Source organism: Sinohyriopsis cumingii, chromosome 16 (assembly GCF_028554795.1).
Source record: "Sinohyriopsis cumingii isolate HCF-2022 chromosome 16, ASM2855479v2, whole genome shotgun sequence".
Lineage (NCBI taxonomy): Eukaryota > Metazoa > Mollusca > Bivalvia > Unionida > Unionidae > Sinohyriopsis > Sinohyriopsis cumingii.
Window position 1 is genome coordinate 22,709,056 of NC_142976.1, and position 18,703 is coordinate 22,727,758.

The window sequence follows — 18,703 nt, forward strand, 5'->3', positions numbered from 1 at the left end:
CAATTGTTTCCCATACCAGTTAACTAAAGTATGAACTATGTTCACAGGTATTTTAATGTCAATCAGCTTTATAAAGAGTGTCCAGTGATTGACCCTTTCAAATGCCTTGCTAGCATCTAAAAAACATGCGAACATTGGGCTGCCATGTTCTACATAATAGCTGACAGTTGCCTTAAAAGCATATATGCATGAATCTGATGAATTCTGCTTTTTAAAACCAAACTGATTGTCGGAGATTGTGACTTCACATCTTTGTAGTATGATGCATTCAAATATTTTTGAAATAATAGTCGTAAGAGCTATAGGTCTGTAGTTATTTTTGTCCGTCAGGTTACCACTTTTGCTTTTAGTAGCGGTATTATGGTAACTTTTGTGAAATCATCTGGTACAAAGTTATGCACAAACATACAATTAAATAGAATCATCAAAAGCACATGAAGTCTAGTATCTGAGAATTTAAAATGTTCCACATATAAAAAAATCTGATCCTGGACATTTACCACCTTTTTGCCTTGTTATTACACTTTGGATCTCTGATAATGTGATTACCTCAATACGAGCAGAAGGTGTATTTAATGCTGAAAGTACTTGCTTCTCATTCGATTCATTTTTAACACTATTGAGCAGGTCTTCAAAATGATTTTTCCACATGTTGCATATATTATTCTGACTATGGTTCCCATCAGTGCAAATTGGTAGTTTATTGGAAGTTGTCGTAGCGTTTTGTTTAACTTGCTTCCAGAATTCACGTTGGTTGAGGTTGCATTAAAAGAACAATCTGCACTATATACTGCTGCTGAGTTAAATAATAATATTGCTGTGACTTTCTTACTGGGGAGATAAAACTTATTTCGTCCATTACAAGCCACGACGTGGGCAATCCGTATGGGATGCATCATGAAAAGGATTACATTCCACCGTGGGAACGTGGATTTTAGGAAAAACACGATGCCTCTGTTGTAGATCACGAAGATGATGTAACATGAGTATCTATATGCCTTTTGGCTATATGGCTTTTAGAAGAAAAATATCATCTTTTGTTGTAGGATGGCCACAAAAGCGATGACCAGTAGGAGTACTAACATATTACCTGCCAGCCACACTATGTCTATGTCCTTCTTTAGCTATGGAGACCACGATCCTGGAAGTAATAAATCTTAGCGCGATTAGTACTGAGGCAATGGTAATGCCTTATTACCGATAAACTTCACACTCTTTCATGTAAAGTTCGATTTGCCTTTCTAATCTCGGAAAAGGTTTCTCTGATCGCGGTAAACTGACTCCTTACACGAACGTTAAACATCTTCGACACATGCTGCTATGATGCTCCTTCCTAAGTTGTAGCCGCTCGCCGAGCCCATATCTGATCTTGCTCTTCATCGCGTGCGCGTTTGATACTTAGTCTGTGCGCAATCTCTTCGGAGTCTAACGCAACAATCTTATGCTGAGTATGGACCCAATCACCTAACAAGGTCTGAACCCTGTTATTTAATGTTATGAAATCGCGCAGAGGGAGATTCCAATTTGGATGTCTGCCCGTACGTTTTCGTTTCAGCTCTGTGAGATTCATTCAATATTTTTCTTAGCTATCTGCCCATCCAGTAAGCGAGTTCATGTCTTTAGAGGGAATGAGTGCAACCCTGCCTTGTGGAATAGCGACCATTATCTACTCAATCGGATGTTGTGTCTTCCTATGCGCTTTATTTATTTTTTTAGGGTAAAAGAAAAAGTGAAAATCATGCAGTCTTTCTAGGCAGTTAACAAAGTAAGAATCGATTACAATTTTATATCCTATTGTCACGAGACGTTACCAAACCATGATAGGGGCCTTCTATGCAGATATCGAAATTCAAAGGGCCATCCAGAGCACGAACTCAGAGCTTTGTACGCTATTCCAGAAGTTAGATTTGGTAACAAACACCAACTTGCCCACACAATAAAGAATGAATACTTGTGTAAGGTTGCCTTTTTATGCACCATAGTGCTCAAATACCACAAAGTGGTAGATAACAAAAGCTCAACCGTATGAAACCATCCTGTTTTTCGAGGACGCAGCCACTAACGTATCTTTCGTGCGTGGTAATGGAAACTTGCTTAAACCCTGTTCTATAATTTGACCGTTATTTTGGAAGGGTTCCCTTAGAAAGGTCTTTGTTCAATAAGGTAGCAGCAAAATTGAGAAGCCTTTCTGATGTTTGCTCAAAGATACGGAGCTCTCACTAACGGTCGTAGGGTCCTTCAAGCAGAACATATTTACCTTGGTCCTGGGAATGAGGTGCAGGGAAGCTCCTTCCATTCATGTGTCGGGTAGGCGCATAAAAAAGCCCGTGATTGGTTACAGCTTTATATAGAAAAGACATCACTGTCGGCTGAAGTTCATTTTTGACCACTGAACATTTCTTGATGGGTTGCGACAAAAGGAGACCGCTCCTACAAACATGGTCTTTATGAGCCGACACGCTGGTATCATGGGTTGTAATGCAAATGTATAATGCCGTTGCTATGGACTTCCGAGACAATACATCATGGGTGGCCCTCTTCTAAGTTAGGTCAAGGACTTATTTAGGGATGCTCTCAAAGAGAACGTGATTGAAGCCAAAGACTGACAGAAGGCCACTCATTTTTAAAATGTGAAGGATATGGTCAGGTCATACCTAACAGAGATCCTCCTACATATTTATCTGTTTCTCACCGATAGGCAATAAAGTTGCGTCTCCATCTGTTTACATAATCGGTTATGCGCTGACAATAGGTTCACTGCTGTGCCTGATGTGGTAATTACTATTTACTTAGAGGATTAAGCAATATACATAAATCATCAGTCTCGTAGGTAACATTGCTAAGATAGGTGTCATTGACATCGAAAAAAATGCTAGTGATGAGCCACTATTCTCGCCCTTCCAAGTAAGAGTGAAGTGACACCGTTTTGCAGCGTTATCACTTTCCAGAAATGAAGGTCCAAAGATTATATATTCGAGTCCAGACCTCTGCTGATGTAGCAGATATGGATGCAATAAGGATAGGCGGAAAGATTGCCGCCTCAATGGGTGTAACCTTCATCAATATATTCTCTGTGGTTGTATGGTGCTTCCTTCCTAATGATGGCTGTGATCAGCGGCATACCAAACTTGGAACCGACAGCGGTACTGTTTCTATCCTCTATAACTGCTGCGGGACCGCCTTCGGAACTGAAGAAATCAGACCAAAAGGTCGAACCGTTGACAAAGAAAAACCATCCAGGTAGAGTCGGGGCTATTAAATAGCTTGCAGCTGACGACGAATGGCTCCTAGACCTGTTTAACCAGATAAATTTAAGTTATATATTTTAATCACTGGTGTCGGTGTAAGCGGTCTATTGTATCTATCCGCCCTAAAGCCAAATGATCCAGCTGTCGGATCTACTTTTAATCAACCTCATATTGTGGCAGCAAACGCCTGGCGGAGCGTATTCCCGAAACCACCGATACGAAAGGTCAGCGTCTCCAGACGGCTTTGTCACAATTAGGTGTTCCGGTTTCACCTTCGCAAATGAGCACGTATGTGATGGGAGACGTATTTATCTTGCTCATTACTGTCTCGCTGATTATTTTGGCGTGGTCATTGGCTCTGGTCATGACCTCGTCGGGCAGGATACGTTTTGTAGTGTCCAACGAGGATAGGCTAGTTTTATTCAGGATATATAACCGAATTGGTGAACCTGTTACGTATTCCGATGTTAGTATGGCGGAACTACTTTTTCTTTTTAATGCTCTTGAGGTATGGCATATAAATAACATCAGCCTTGACTTTGGGTCTGGTTATCGTAAACGTCGTAATTCAAATATTTTGATGAGACGAAGACTATCTGGCCAGTTTAACTGGGCCGATTTAGATTAAGTCTGGATTTCATCGTATGTGCCGCCACGAGGTTTCAACCTCCCAGCTTGGTAACGAGGCCTCTTAGATATAACCATTATTCATTTACGGTTATACACTCTGGGGCTAGCGGGTAGTTGCTGCAAGCATCATGCAGCCCTCCAGATATTCCAGACCAACCTCAAGAAGGTAGTCCTTGACAACGTCTGGGGATCTTCACCTTGAACTATTTGTAATATTCTTTGGATCGACCCATCAAACGCCACCAGTGGGAAGGTTCTTCAGTATGTCCCATCCATTGAGGCTGTTTGATTGAGGTGGATGATCCATCTGGTGAGGTAGGACCATCAGGATCCTACCTCGGGTGGCTCTCTCGACAAATATATGGATAGCAATGTCTGTAAGCAACTTAATCTCTTCGCCCTTCGCTATAATAGGGTGTTCCAACTCATTCCAAAGGTGTTCAGGTGTTGGTATGGTCTATGCCATACTTTTAAAAATAGGTGTCTCGGAAAGCTTCAGTTCATCAGCCATAAAGAGTAATTCTATCTTAGGGTAGATGTCGATATTGTTCAAGCATTGTATTGCAGCCAAAGTTATCCACGTGCGACTGATGTGAATAAATGACCAAAGCTGAAGAAAGAAGAAAGAGTCAGAATATATTAAAACCACTAAAATGGATTGTGTGAGGGTTAGGTATAGAGTTCTATGGACTGAAGAAGGAACAAATCCGACCAAATATTTACTTAACCTCGAAAATAGAAATTACGTGAGTACAATGATGTCAAACAAGAACCATCTAATGAATTCACCATAACTTTCTTATTGTTTTTGGACGGCTATTGGAAAGATTTTAGAGAGGGCTATTATCCCTAGGTATAAGTTTGGGCTATTATCTTCCCAAAGACAGAATCAGCAATTATAAAGAGAACATGTGATGTGATGTGATTTTGATTTTTAACGTAGCTTTAACAATTTTTCAGTCATATCGCTACGATGTCTGCAATGTGCCAGTTTATAGTGATGTCTAGAATTGGGTATCATGCCTCAGACATGTAGCATAATGTCCCACCCAGTCACATTATCCTGACACCAGATCGACCAGTCCTAACACTAACCTCTTAATGCTGAACGCCAAGCGAGGCAGCTGTTAGTACCATTTTTGTAAGTCTCTGGTATGACTCGGCCGGGGATCGAACTCACCACTTCCCGCATCCGAGGCGGACGCTCTAACCACTAGGCCACCGGAGCGGTATATAAAGAGAACATATATATATATATATATATATATATATATATATATATATATATATATATATATATATATATATATATATGATTCTGCGTGTTATATCGAAAATCACAATATTCCTGAATTACTTATTCTAAAAGCATTTGACTCAGATGCATTTGTAGAACAATTTATGATTTTTCAAAGTTATGAAGACTCGGGGGAAAAAAATTAGACAACACGTTAAGTTTAATCGGAACAAAATATTTTGTGCAACTTTTAATGAATTCTCTTATGAATGAAATGTGGAAAAAACTTTATCGGCTCCTTTTTTACAATTCAACTCTGAAGTCCAGGAAGTGAAATGACCACGTGAAGCTAAACGTTTTCGGACAGTTGCACATCTGTAGTTAGGACAAGTTGCATACTTTCTAACCCATACCACACTGGTCAATCACACACCAAAAAAAGTGAAAAAGTTCTTCTAACAATACCGAGTATATACAAGGTAATTTTTAAATTTCCAATATAACAAGTGAGGAAAGCCAGGTAAATTATATCTCTGTAAAAACAAATATATCCTTATGTACAATACGAAACTGTAAAGTGCCACATATTGGCTTGATATCGTGAGAGGATGTAAAATAGATTTTCCCCATATAGCATTAGCCGGTGTGCATCGGTTTTAGCCCAGATGATACAAATAATGATATTGCAGAATAAACATCGTTAGTATAATCTATTTTTTTTTTTAACATGCTAATGGTTTTATTTCGGAGAGATCTTTAATGTCTGCTTATCAATATTCCAAATTGTTCACCCTTAGTATGAGTACTGAAATAAACAAAGATGGTTTGGATCGGAAGTAAAGATACTGTTGAGAATATAAGCTTAATTTAATAACTTTCATGTCAATAAAACATAAAAGAAAAGGGACTTCGGGTGGCTGAGTGATCAAAGACGCTGGTCATTACAGATAACTCGCACATATTAACCTCTGTCAGTGAATGGTGAAGAACCACTGGTGAATGGTTCTTTCGATGTTCTACTGGATTCTTCCACCACCAAATATACAGGCTACGAAGTATAGCATATCACATGCTGAAAATTGCGTTAAACCCACAAGAATGTAAACACTCCCCTACCCCTAACAATAACTCCTTCAGCGTACCATATACCCTCAGAAGGCTCGAAAAATCAGGAAGGTTTAGAAACCCATCTAAAAGTGCATTGTTTGCTAAAACTAAAGATTTCTGTCATTTTGATTCATTTTAATCTCGAGCTTATGGTTCGGTATTTGTAGTATCACTAAGACGATAAAATATAACTCAACATATTTTAGCAGAGTCGATAAGTGTAGAGCACCCCCATATGACTATGTACCTGATTGACAGGAAACATAAATCTGGTTGATCAGACATACTATGACACTCACCGAAATAGGATATAAACACCAAACTCACCGCACACACAAGCTTGTAAACTAACAAATCATACGCTGAAAATATATATTTGTAAAAATAAATGATGCACATGCGTGAGAAAAGACGAAAAGGTTTAAAAGAAAGAAGCACACCATTAAATGCTTTTAAAATAATTTAGAAATAAATGTATTTATTATTTTTATGTTGTGTCATGTATATCGCAGTAAAATTTTTATTATCATTCTTTATTATGCTAAGTTAATAGCATTTTAAATACTAATTTTATTTATGTATATATTTGTAATCTTAGAAGAGATCGTTATTGTATTAAGTGCGTAAAACCCATTCATGGGTTTCAAGATGGAGTAGTAATATTAAAACAAGGTCAACATCAAGTGATCCAGTTTTGGGACATGAGTTCTAAAAGGCCGCGATCACCTAATTTCTGAGTGTTTAACATCTGATATTGCTTATTAGTTAATAACATTTCGGTAAGAATATACACACACACACACACACACACACACATATATATATATATATATATATATATATATATATATATATATATATATATATATATATATATATATATATATATATATATATATATATATATCATACATTAAAATGGGCAGTAAATCGTGCAGCAAATGAGTACCATGTGATTACTCATCATGAACAAAACGCGCCACTAGACATTGCGGACGAAACAGCTGGTTCTAGAAACAAAATGGCGATGTTCAAACAAATTCGGTAGCTATCATGGTCTTCTGAGAGAGGGCTTGTATAAGATAAAATTATTTACATTTGCAATATGAACTACACCTGCTCACACAATGATCCGTGTTCGTAGCTGATAATAAATCCTAAAGTCTCGAGCGACCCGCCTTCTTGAAAAAAGGAGTGGTGTGAGCTATCTATCGGACCAAGCAACGTACAAACCGTGTACATTGAAATCAATATCCGACCAGTTTGTACTTAAGCTAATCAACCGTTCACTTTTCCTAGTCAGGTTACACTTTAATTTAGCAAACCAGATGATCACATATGTCTGTAAATTCATCAACTATTCTATGCAAAGATTATAGAGGATTGTCGTGGACTGACTGATTAACAGTTTAGGAGAGTTCAAATATGACGTCGGGCTTAAATATTTGAAGCAAGCAACAGAAACACATGTTATAGAAGAAGACGAAGGAAATGTGAACATGTTATTAATATTGTTATTATTATTATCATTGACATCCTTAGCAAAGTCGTTGATATTCCTAACGTTCTTTAGATAACCGTTCAGAGAAATAAAAGAAGCTACAGGAAATTGAAACAAGATTTATAACGGATCACCACTAGAAAAACTTGTGATAAATATAGTCGGTCGGTTTTGGGACTAACACATAAATTCCACAGCCAGAAAAGTCACAACAAATACAGCTTATAGTTTGTAAAAAAGCAATCCACTCTGCCCTCCCGCAAATGAAAAGAAAAGAAATTGTTCATGCCGGAATTTAAGGTTATCATACAACTGAATGGCAACAATGTACAATTATGGGGATATCCACGGATTGAACTTGTACGCATAATGTTCACATGTCAAAGTGATGAACACGTGTTTTATTTATGATATAGAGTTCTTTGCAAATATGAAAAAAACTAATATTAGTTTATAATCTTCTGATTACAAAGTTGAACGTTTACAACATTATAGGCTAGTATGTTAGGTAAATGTGCAAAGAAACTCCAAGAATGTTGTGGTATTATAGATATCTTATTTTTGTTTTATACACGGTAAAGTAGATGCCGTGAAGTTTTTTGAAATAAAAGTATGCAGACATACTTTGGCACCTGTAATTCATTGTGACAAAAATGTTTGAAAATGAACTTTTATTATTGTACTGACTTTTAGATTATTAAATATATACAGTCATACTATACAGTCATAATATACAGTCATAGTATACAGTCATAATGTACAGTCATAATTTCCAATCACAATGTACAGTCATAATTTACAGTCATAATTTAAAGTCATAATATACAGTCATAATATACAGTCATAATTTACAGTCATAATATACAGTCATAATTTACAGTCATAATATACAGTCATACTTTACAGTCATAATATACAGTCATAATTTACAGTCATAATATACAGTCATACTTTACAGGCATAATATATAGTCATAATTTACAGTCATAATATACAGTCATAATATACAGTCATAATATGCAGTCATAATTTACAGTCATAATATACACAGTCATAATATACAGTCATAATTTACAGTCATAATATACAGTCATAATTTAAAGTCATAATATACAGTCATAATATACAGTCATAATATACAGTCATAATATACAGTCATGATTAACAGTCATAATATACAGTCATAATTTACAGTCATAATATACAGTCATAATATACAGTCATAATTTACAGTCATAATATACAGTCATAATTGAAAGTCATAATATACAGTCATAATATACAGTCATGATTAACAGTCATAATATACAGTCATAAAATACAGTCATAATATACAGTCATAATTTACAGTCATAATATACAGTCATAATATACAGTCATAATATATACAGTCATAATTTAAAGTCATAATATACAGTCATAATATACAGTCATAATATACAGTCATAATATACAGTCATGATTAACAGTCATAATATATACAGTCATAAAATACAGTCATAATATACAGTCATAATTTACAGTCATAATATACAGTCATAATATACAGTCATAATATATACAGTCATAATATACAGTCATAATATACAGTCATAATTTACAGTCATAATATACAGTCATAATTTAAAGTCATAATATACAGTCATCATTTACAGTCATAATAGACACAGTCATAATATACAGTCATAATTTACAGTCATAATATACAGTCATAATTTACAGTCATAATATACAGTCATAATTTACAGTCATAATATACAGTCATAATATACAGTCATAATATAGTCATAATTTACAGTCATAATATACAGTCATAATTTAAAGTCATAATATAGTCATAATATACAGTCATAATATACAGTCATAATTTAAAGTCATAATATACAGTCATAATTCACAGTCATAATATACAGTCATAATATACAGTCATAATATACAGTCCAAACTTCAGTATATGCATCTCATTGGTGTGCATCATTTACATGTTTCTTTCAAAAGCAAACGCGACTCTCTCTCTCTCTCTCTCTCCCCCCCCCCTCTCTCTCTCTCTCTCTCTCCCCCCCCCTCTCTCTCTCTCTCTCTCTCCCCCCCTCTCTCTCTCTCTCTCTCTCTCTCTCTCTCTGGGCCCCGAGTGGCCGGCAAGTCTAAAGCGCTGTCCGTTTCGGATCACTGCCATCTCACATCTATCTGCGTGGGTTCGAGTCTCGGATTCAGGTAATGTGGGTATGTGAGAAAGCTTGCCACTAGCTTCTCGTGGGTCGGTGGTTCTTTCCGGGATTTTCCTGGGTTCTTCATCCACCATTAATGCTGGCCGCCATGTATAGCCTATCGTCTGCTGAAAATGGCGTTAAACCCTACAACAACAATAACAACAACTCTCTCTCTCTCTCTCTCTCTCTCTCTCTCTCTCTCTATCTCTCTCTCTCTCTCTCTCTCTCTCTCTCTCTCTCTCTCTCTCTCTCTCTCTCTCTCTCTCTATATATATATATATATATATATATATATATATATATATATATATATATATATATATATATATATATATATATATATATATATATATATATATATATATATATAAACATTTAATTTACCGAGGCTACGACAAAGACCTGATTACGAAGGCAACCAAAAGGGCTAAACAAACAAACCGCGATGACCAAATAAAAATGGAAAGGAAAAGGCTGATCGGATACCATTTATCCTGACATACCATCCAGACAACCTCAAAGTAGGTAAAATCATCGGGAAACACTGGCCCATCGTGGAATCGTCGGACGCTCTAAAGTTAATCCTCCCAAACAAACCTGTAGTCGCCTACCGGAGGCCAAAAACCCTCAAGGACATCCTAGACGGGACGAAGCTAACGCCAATCACCAAACAAGATCACCCTTGTCAATCTAGCCCTGTGGCGATAAAAGGTGCAAAACCTAGAGACCAGGACATTTTCTAGCACAGTAGTAGTGTAGTGGGGGATCCTTGCGTCAATGGGAATTAGCATTACAGAACCCCCTGGGCCTGTATAGCGTCAAGATTTATAGCGTCAATGGGAATTAGCATTATAGACACCCCTTGGGGCTGTATAGCGTCAAGACTTTGAAGTACACCCTGGGCCACTATAGCGTCAAGGGAAATGGAACATGGGGACTATTGGGTTTTGTAAAAAAAAAAATTGAAGGGGTTAGGCAAGAAAGTCAATTTCTTTTCGAGGCCAATGAGGGCCCTGAAAAGGGTCTTTGGGTTTATGTTAACATTAGTCTTTTAACACAGAGGGCATCGTATAGGTCTTCTTCTTTTCCTCAAACTTTGTCTCACTTCTGGTCCGTAAATCAAAACCCTCTTTAAACAGCCTTGCCTCTCCACATAGCTTCTTCTCTTCCAAATGCTTGTATCCGTCATCTTGACAATGGTCCACGATGATCTAACATACATGGGTAAGTCCGTACGGAACAGCATTGAAGATACGAGAATAGAGGATTCTACGTCGGTCCACATGTTGGTGACGAGAACAGGTGAAGGAATGCAGTGAACTGCGGTTATTTATAGGGGAAGGGAGGATCGAAACGGATTGAGTTGGTTGAACAATCCAAACACGCGTTACAAAATTCAGTCACCACACGTCCAATCCGAAGAGAGCAGTCTGTGACGTCACATTCCCTATATAGAGGCGCTAGCGTCTGTGCGCAGTCAATCCATGAGACACAGTTTTCAAACATGACAGTTTTCAAACTGTCGGTAATCTGCTTATCGTCGGCAATTACGCTCTTGGGATTACCTGATATCAGCTCACCGTCGCCACCTTCTCCTTCTTTACCACACGTAGAGAATTTTAAACAGAGACAGAAAGAAGAATTGGAGAAATTTATACAGCAGCAAAAGGAAGCAGAACAAGCTTTTCTCCTTCAGCAACAGCAGCAAGATGAAGATGTAAGAAGGAAACAAGAAGAAGAAACAGCAAAGAGACAAGGGTGTGAAAGTGAAACAGTCACGATACTGTTAGACATTTTAGCGGAGTTTAGAAGTCTGAAACAAATGTATCAGACTTCTTTATTACGACCAAAGAGGAAAAGACCTTCCCGAGCTAAACAACCCAACCCTGTGACTACGCCTGCCATACCACCCTTAGTGATTTCTACCAAATCATCGACATTACGCAGTCCAGAAGTAGGCATTGGTCGTGGCAAAGGCTTAAGGCAGTTAAAGTTGATTGTTTAAACCAACAAATTACCCAAAGGCCCTTTTCAGGGCCACCCATTTCTCTCGATAAGAGATAGTATTTCAATTGCCAATATCAATTAAAACTCAAAATGCCCTTTTTTTACCCCTATTGTATGTGTGTGTTTGTGTGTGTTTGTGTGTGTGTGTGTGTGTGTGTGTGTGTGTGTGTGTGAGTGCGTGAGTGTAGGTCCTTATTCTAAAAATCAAAACCAATAGACACTTACGTTTTATGCCTGGTCTATTCTGGTAAAAAAAAATTGCAATTCAATTCACAACATAGCACTTTAAAAAGTTCATAGGCTTCTTCTGTGTTTGTGTTCACATTCTCTCTGTTTTTTAAATTTCTTCACTTTCACAGCTTTTTCATCCACTTCTTCCTCACTTTCTTCCCTTCTTCTTTTCTTCTCCTGTTTCTCTTTCTGCACTTGTCTGCGTTCTTCCTTGGGGGAGGCTACCTCTTCTTCCTCTTCATAATTCCTCTCTTCTTCTTCTAGCTCCTCTTCTTTCTTAGGGCAATCTGAAGACCAATGTATGTCCTTTTTCTTGATAATGATAACAGGTATCTTGACTTTTGTCTCTTCTAGCCTTTGTTTTGCTTTTTTGACGGTCTGGACACTCTGAAGACCAATGACCTTTCTTCTTACAGGTATAGCAAGTATCTTGACTTTTATCTCGATAGGAGGGAGAGTATTCCTTCGGCTTGTCTGAAGAAAATTTTCTGATGACCACTCGCAAAGCTCCGATGAAAAGTTCGATTTGTGTAGGATCTTCCATTGTTCTGATCGGTTTGAGAGTGAAATGAATAGTGGAAGGCAAGTCACACACTCTTTATATATACGTTGTTCTGCCATGGATATAAAGTGACCCATGGTGTTTAAAATATAGTCATTTGACTTTTCACAGCCAAGATGAAACGATCGAATAAATTCGAGAAGAAAGAAGAAGAAGAAGGTAAGAGGCAGAAACGTGATCTATCGCCTCGTACAATAGCTGAAGTCTTGGCACAAATTCATGCCAGTGATTTTGAAGATGACATGAGTGAACCAGAATTGAGACCCAGCGATTCTACACCCAGTCAAAGTTCACCACCCTTAGTAAACCCACAAAATCACATTCGAGAGACGGAAAAGCTCTCCTCTAGAAAATTTAGAACCACGGCTTACACTTACAGGGTGAAGTTTGAAGATTTTAAGACCGACATACCGCTGGAGAAAGCAGAGGGCTTCATCACCGAGGTGTGGGATTCTTTGTTAACCACACTGAAACACCAATGTCAAGCTAAAGAAGACGATCGCTTGAGACAATCCATTCATCACGACGGTTTGAAATCCCCTGTTTGAATGGAGTTTAGTAACCCAGCAGAATTTACCCCTTCCAAAGTCATGGACAAAGTACAACACGTGCAACAATCCAATGACCAATTTCACATCACCGATGGAAAAGCCACACTGTTCATGACTCACGTATCTCTCACAAAGGGGACCGGACAACGCAGAAAAGTGTTATTGGTGGACGACCTTCGCAGCATTAAGCGTACTCGTCCAAATTAACAACCCTCAAAAAATTGCAGGATGTCCTAGCTCCACGCTACACCTTGAAAGTACACCCTCAAGAAGTGATTGGGTCTCTGTTGTTTCGAGGCCAAGATTTTAAGGATGTAAAATACATTCACGTCTATTATCACCATGAACATTTCGATACCATTACCAGTATCACCGCATTCTTGGGATATAGTTATTACTGTGAGAAATGTGACTATGGCAATAACAATCGAGAGCAACACAAACGTTGTGGTTCAAAATGCTCAGAATGTTTGGCCTCTCAACCCTGTCTGGACAAAGAACAAGAACGAGTGCATTGCCTTGCTTGTCTGCGCACGTTTGATAGCCCTGTCTGTTACCAACAACAATTGAAGACACAAGGTTCACAGCAGAAATGTGTTTGTCAACTCCTGAGATTGTGTCCTACGTGTGGACAAGGCATACTTACCAATAATGGCAAGGCACACGTATGTCCAGGAAAGAAACGATGTCACATTTGTCATCAAATCGTGGACTTGGAACATCACTGCTACATTCAAAAATACCAACCCAAACAAGAGGAAGATGACCACAAGAAGAAAGAGAATTTCATCTTTTTCGATTTCGAATGCATGCAAGAGACCGGCATTCACATTCCTAATTTCTGCGTGGATCATCGAGCGTGCGAGAAGTGCATTCAAGAGCCTATTTTTAGTCTGCCCTCACTGCAGCAAGATTCCTGGAGGACGTGAAAAAATATTTCGGGGAACGAACACGCTAGCCAATTTTGCCCCATGGATCTTAGAGCCCATCGACGAGACGTGGAGCCAAGAGGACATCGAACGTTACGGAGATTGTCATCGCCATGCCACGGTGATGGCTCACAATTTCTCGGGATGCGATGGACAGTTTCTTCTCCGATAGTATACGGAACATGGCACCGAACGTCCTAAAGTGACTTTGAACGGAGCCAAAATCAAATCCATGCAAGTGGGACAAGCACAGTTTAAAGATTCGATGAGCTACATGGCCATGCCTTTGAGTCGAATGCCTAAAACGTTTGGAATGACAGAAATGGCTTAAGGTTATTTTCCTCGCTTTTTCAATACCGAAGCCAATGAACATGCCGTTCTACCCCATTTGCCTGAGGCTAAAGACTCCGACCCTGACAACATGCGTACCGAACAACGAGAAGCTTTCTACGCTTGGTACCAGACCCATGCCTCGGACCTCTTCGACTTTCAGGAAGAAATGTTATTGTCGTTACGAAATGGACATTTCACGACGTTGCTATTGAAAATTTCGAGAACTGTTCATGGAACACGGAGGGGTCTATCCTTTGAAAGAAGCATACACCATTGCCAAAGCGTGTTCCTTAGTGTACCGCCAACGATTCATGCCTGAAAACACCCTGGCTGTCATCAGCCCTGAAACGACCAACTTTGTCAAACGTCAATACTCGGTCAAAGCCCTACGCTGGTTACATTACTTGTGCGACAAGGAAGACCAATGGATTCAGCACGCCCGCAACGGAGGGGGCGAAAAGACCATCGAAGCGCATTCGGTAGATGGCTGAGACTTAGAAAACCCCAAGATCGTGTACGAGTTTAACGGTTGCTTATTTCACGGATGTCCCGTCTGTTACCCTGAACGTGGCACTAAAAATCAGTTTTTACAACTAACCATGGAAGACTTGTACCAGGCCACTTGCCAACGACGCTTCAAATTAGAACAGCAAGGATACCAAGTAAGTGGTGGAAATGTGGGAACACGAGTACGATCACCGTTTGAAAACCAGTCCCGAGTTTAAACGCATCGTAGAAAGTTGCAAGTTGATGGAACCCCTGAACCCAAGGGGCAGTTTGTACGGAGGAAGGACAAATGCCACTTGTTTGCTGTTCCACGCTGACGAAGAGAAAGGAGAAGAAATCAAATACTTGGACGTGTGCTCGCTGTATCCTTACGCATGCAAATATTTTCGCTTTCCTGCAGGGCACCCGCAATTGCTGTCGGAACACATCGACCTGGACCACATTCGACAATACGAAGGCTTAATTAAATGTAAAGTCTTGCACTATCCCGTGTTACCTCACCATTGTCAAGGCAAACTGATGTTTCCTTTGTGCCGTACTTGTGCCGAAACGTGCAACGAAGACCAGCCTTGTCAGCACACAAAGGAAGAACGCGCCTTGACGGGGACGTGGGATAGCGTGGAATTGTTCAAAGCTCTGGACATGGGATACCAACTGTTAGAAGTGTACGAAATTTACCACTTTCCCAAAACACAAAAATACCACAAGGGCGACGAGACTCAGAAAGGCATTTTCGCAGACTAGGTGGATGCCTTTTAAAATCTCAAACAAGAAGCCAGTGGCTATCCTTCTTGGTGTAACACTCCCGAAGATCAAAAGACATTCAAAGAGAAATACTGAGAGCAGGAAGGTATCACTTTAGACCACATAGAGAAAAACGAAGGCAGGCGATCGTTTGTCAAAGTGATGTTAAATTGCTTGTGGGGCAAAATGACACAACGACCGTGTTTACCCAAGACGGAATATTTGACAGAACCTTCCCGCTACTTCCAGATGATTCACGACAAAATCAAATACATGAAACACGTGGACGTCGTTCGCGAGGATTTGATCTTAGTGAATTACGAAGAAGATCTGGACTTTGTACAACCCGACGAATTTGGAAATGTCATCAATGCGGCTTACGTGACAGCCCATGCTCGCTTAAATTGTACGAAGCTTTAGAACTGTTAGGGGATCGCGTCCTGTACTTTGACACAGACAGTTGCATTTACATCGATCGCCCGGGTCAACATCACCCTAACATCGAAGGAGAACGTTTAGGAGCCTGGACAGACGAGCACCCCGACGAGAAGATTTTAAGTTTCGCTAGTGGCGGTCCTAAAAATTACGGCTACGAATACCGGGACAAACAAGGAGAAGTGCACACGGAGTGTAAAGTGAAAGGATTGACTCTGAATAATCGCACCAGTCGAGTGGTAAACTTCGGCGTATTGAAAGAAGCCTTGCAGTCTGGAGAGGATGGAAACTTTAAAGTGACCACCTAACAACCGAACACGATTGTACGTTTACCCACTCATCAAATCGTCAGTCGACCCTTGGAAAAAGTCTATCAAATTGTGTACCAGAAGCGAGTGCGACTTCCCAACCACTTTACTTTGCCGTACGGTCACATCGATATTGGTCAGCATATAAAAAGGGACAATCTGCAAAATCGATAGTTCACTGTGACTATTAAGACTAAGCGAACAAGATGAATCCTATGAAAGAGACATCATTCAAGTTCGGGGATTGTAAAACAATTTTACCTTCCCATAGTGTGACTAGTAGTGGATGGATAAGACCCATGCATTAAGATGGAAAATGTCCGGAAGGAAACTGTAAGTGTCCATGCGGTTACCATTGCAATTGCGATGTGAGCGATGCAGTAAAGCATCATGGGAACTTACAACTACTACCACTACTACACCTATCATGGAAAGTGATGCAGTGCGTGTCAAACCCGACGCATGCGAAAGCGATGCTGCTCCTTATCGTGGACACTTTACTGGTTTTCATTGTGGATGTCAACCTTCACGTCTACCACCCTACGGATGTCATGCAACCCTCAGCAAACTCCTGTCGATGTCACCCTACCCTCATTGAGAACCTGTGAAAGACGAATATTCGTTCCCTGTGAGTTTGCCTGAATACTGCGACTTTGAAAATCGTCTTCAATCGCTCAAAGGAAAATGGCCTAAATATCTGGGAGGACCAACCTCTGAAGATTTAGCGAGAGCCGGATTTTTCTACTTGGGCGAAGAGGATAAAGTGAGGTGCTTCAGTTGCGGTGTGTCACTACACCAGTGGGAACAACAAGATTCAGCCTACCTGGAACATGCTCGATGGTCACCCAATTGTCACTACTTGCCTTTAGTGGGATCGAGTCATTGAAGTAACCTACCATGTTGTTGAAGAAACCAGATTGGCTAGGAGTCAAACGTTGGACATCACCGAGACCAGTATTTAAACCCCATTTCAAAATGATATTGAATCATTACCTAAAGAACTGCAAGAGAAGATCTACAAGGAAGTTTGGCAGGGACTTGCCAGAGCGAAATTTCAATGGGTGACTGTAGAACTTTTGTGTCGACAAATTCACAAGAGGAAAGTGAAAAAAGTTAACAAATGTGTTAGATTTCTCTGGATCAAAGGTGCGTTCATCCTATTATACCGCTTTAGACCATTTACATTAGAAGATTTCAGTGACATTCTTGGGCGTTACCCTGAATGGCAGTGGCCAGAAATTACTCACTATGTTGATTACTTTCCCTCTAGGAGAAGATTGTAAATACAATGATACTGACTGACTTAATCATGGATACTTTACAAGAGAACATTCGTGGCTTGCCCGTGGAGTTGAGAGAACGCATTTACCGAGAACTGGTCAAAATTCAGGTGAAACGTAAAGAACAATTGCATCCGTTACGTCACCGGTGTTTAAACCACTGGTACCTGGAAGCTATAAAAGGACTGATTCAGTTGAAAGTGTTCCATTGGTCAGACATTCATCAACTACCCCTTGGTTCAAAGGATTGGTTTGCCATTGATGATTCTATGTGCTACCATGTGGACTTACTGCAACAATGTCACCTTAGTGAAAGAGGAAACTTCTGAACGAACTGTGATGTGCAAGTCAGTGACAAAACGATTTAGATTCGCTACTGGAGTTAAACCATGGCTGTGCACACAGTACACTTATTGTCTCCGACAAAAGAGAGTTTAGTATGATATAATCATGGATACTTTACAAACTCACATTCGTGGCTTGCCTGTGGAGTTGAGAGAACGCATTTGCCGAGAACTGGTCAAATGTCAAGTGAAACGTAAAGAACAATTGCATCCGTTACGTCACCGGTGTTTAAACCACTGGTACCTGAATGCTATAAGAGGACTGATTCATGAGAAAGTGTTCCAGTGGTCAGACCTTGTTAAACACTTCGAGGTCGCGAAGGGTCAAGATGTTCATGATTTTGGTTTCTTCGAGATTCACCTACTGCAACGAATTGAGAAAGAAAAGTTGAAGGATTACAAAAATCTTTCATGCAACATCTGCTTAGTGGAAGAGGAAACTTCGGAACGAACTCTGAACTGTAGATTAATGCTTGGAGCATTTAGATTCCCAACTGGAGAACGAATATCTCTGGGCAGAAAGTACATTTATTGCTTCC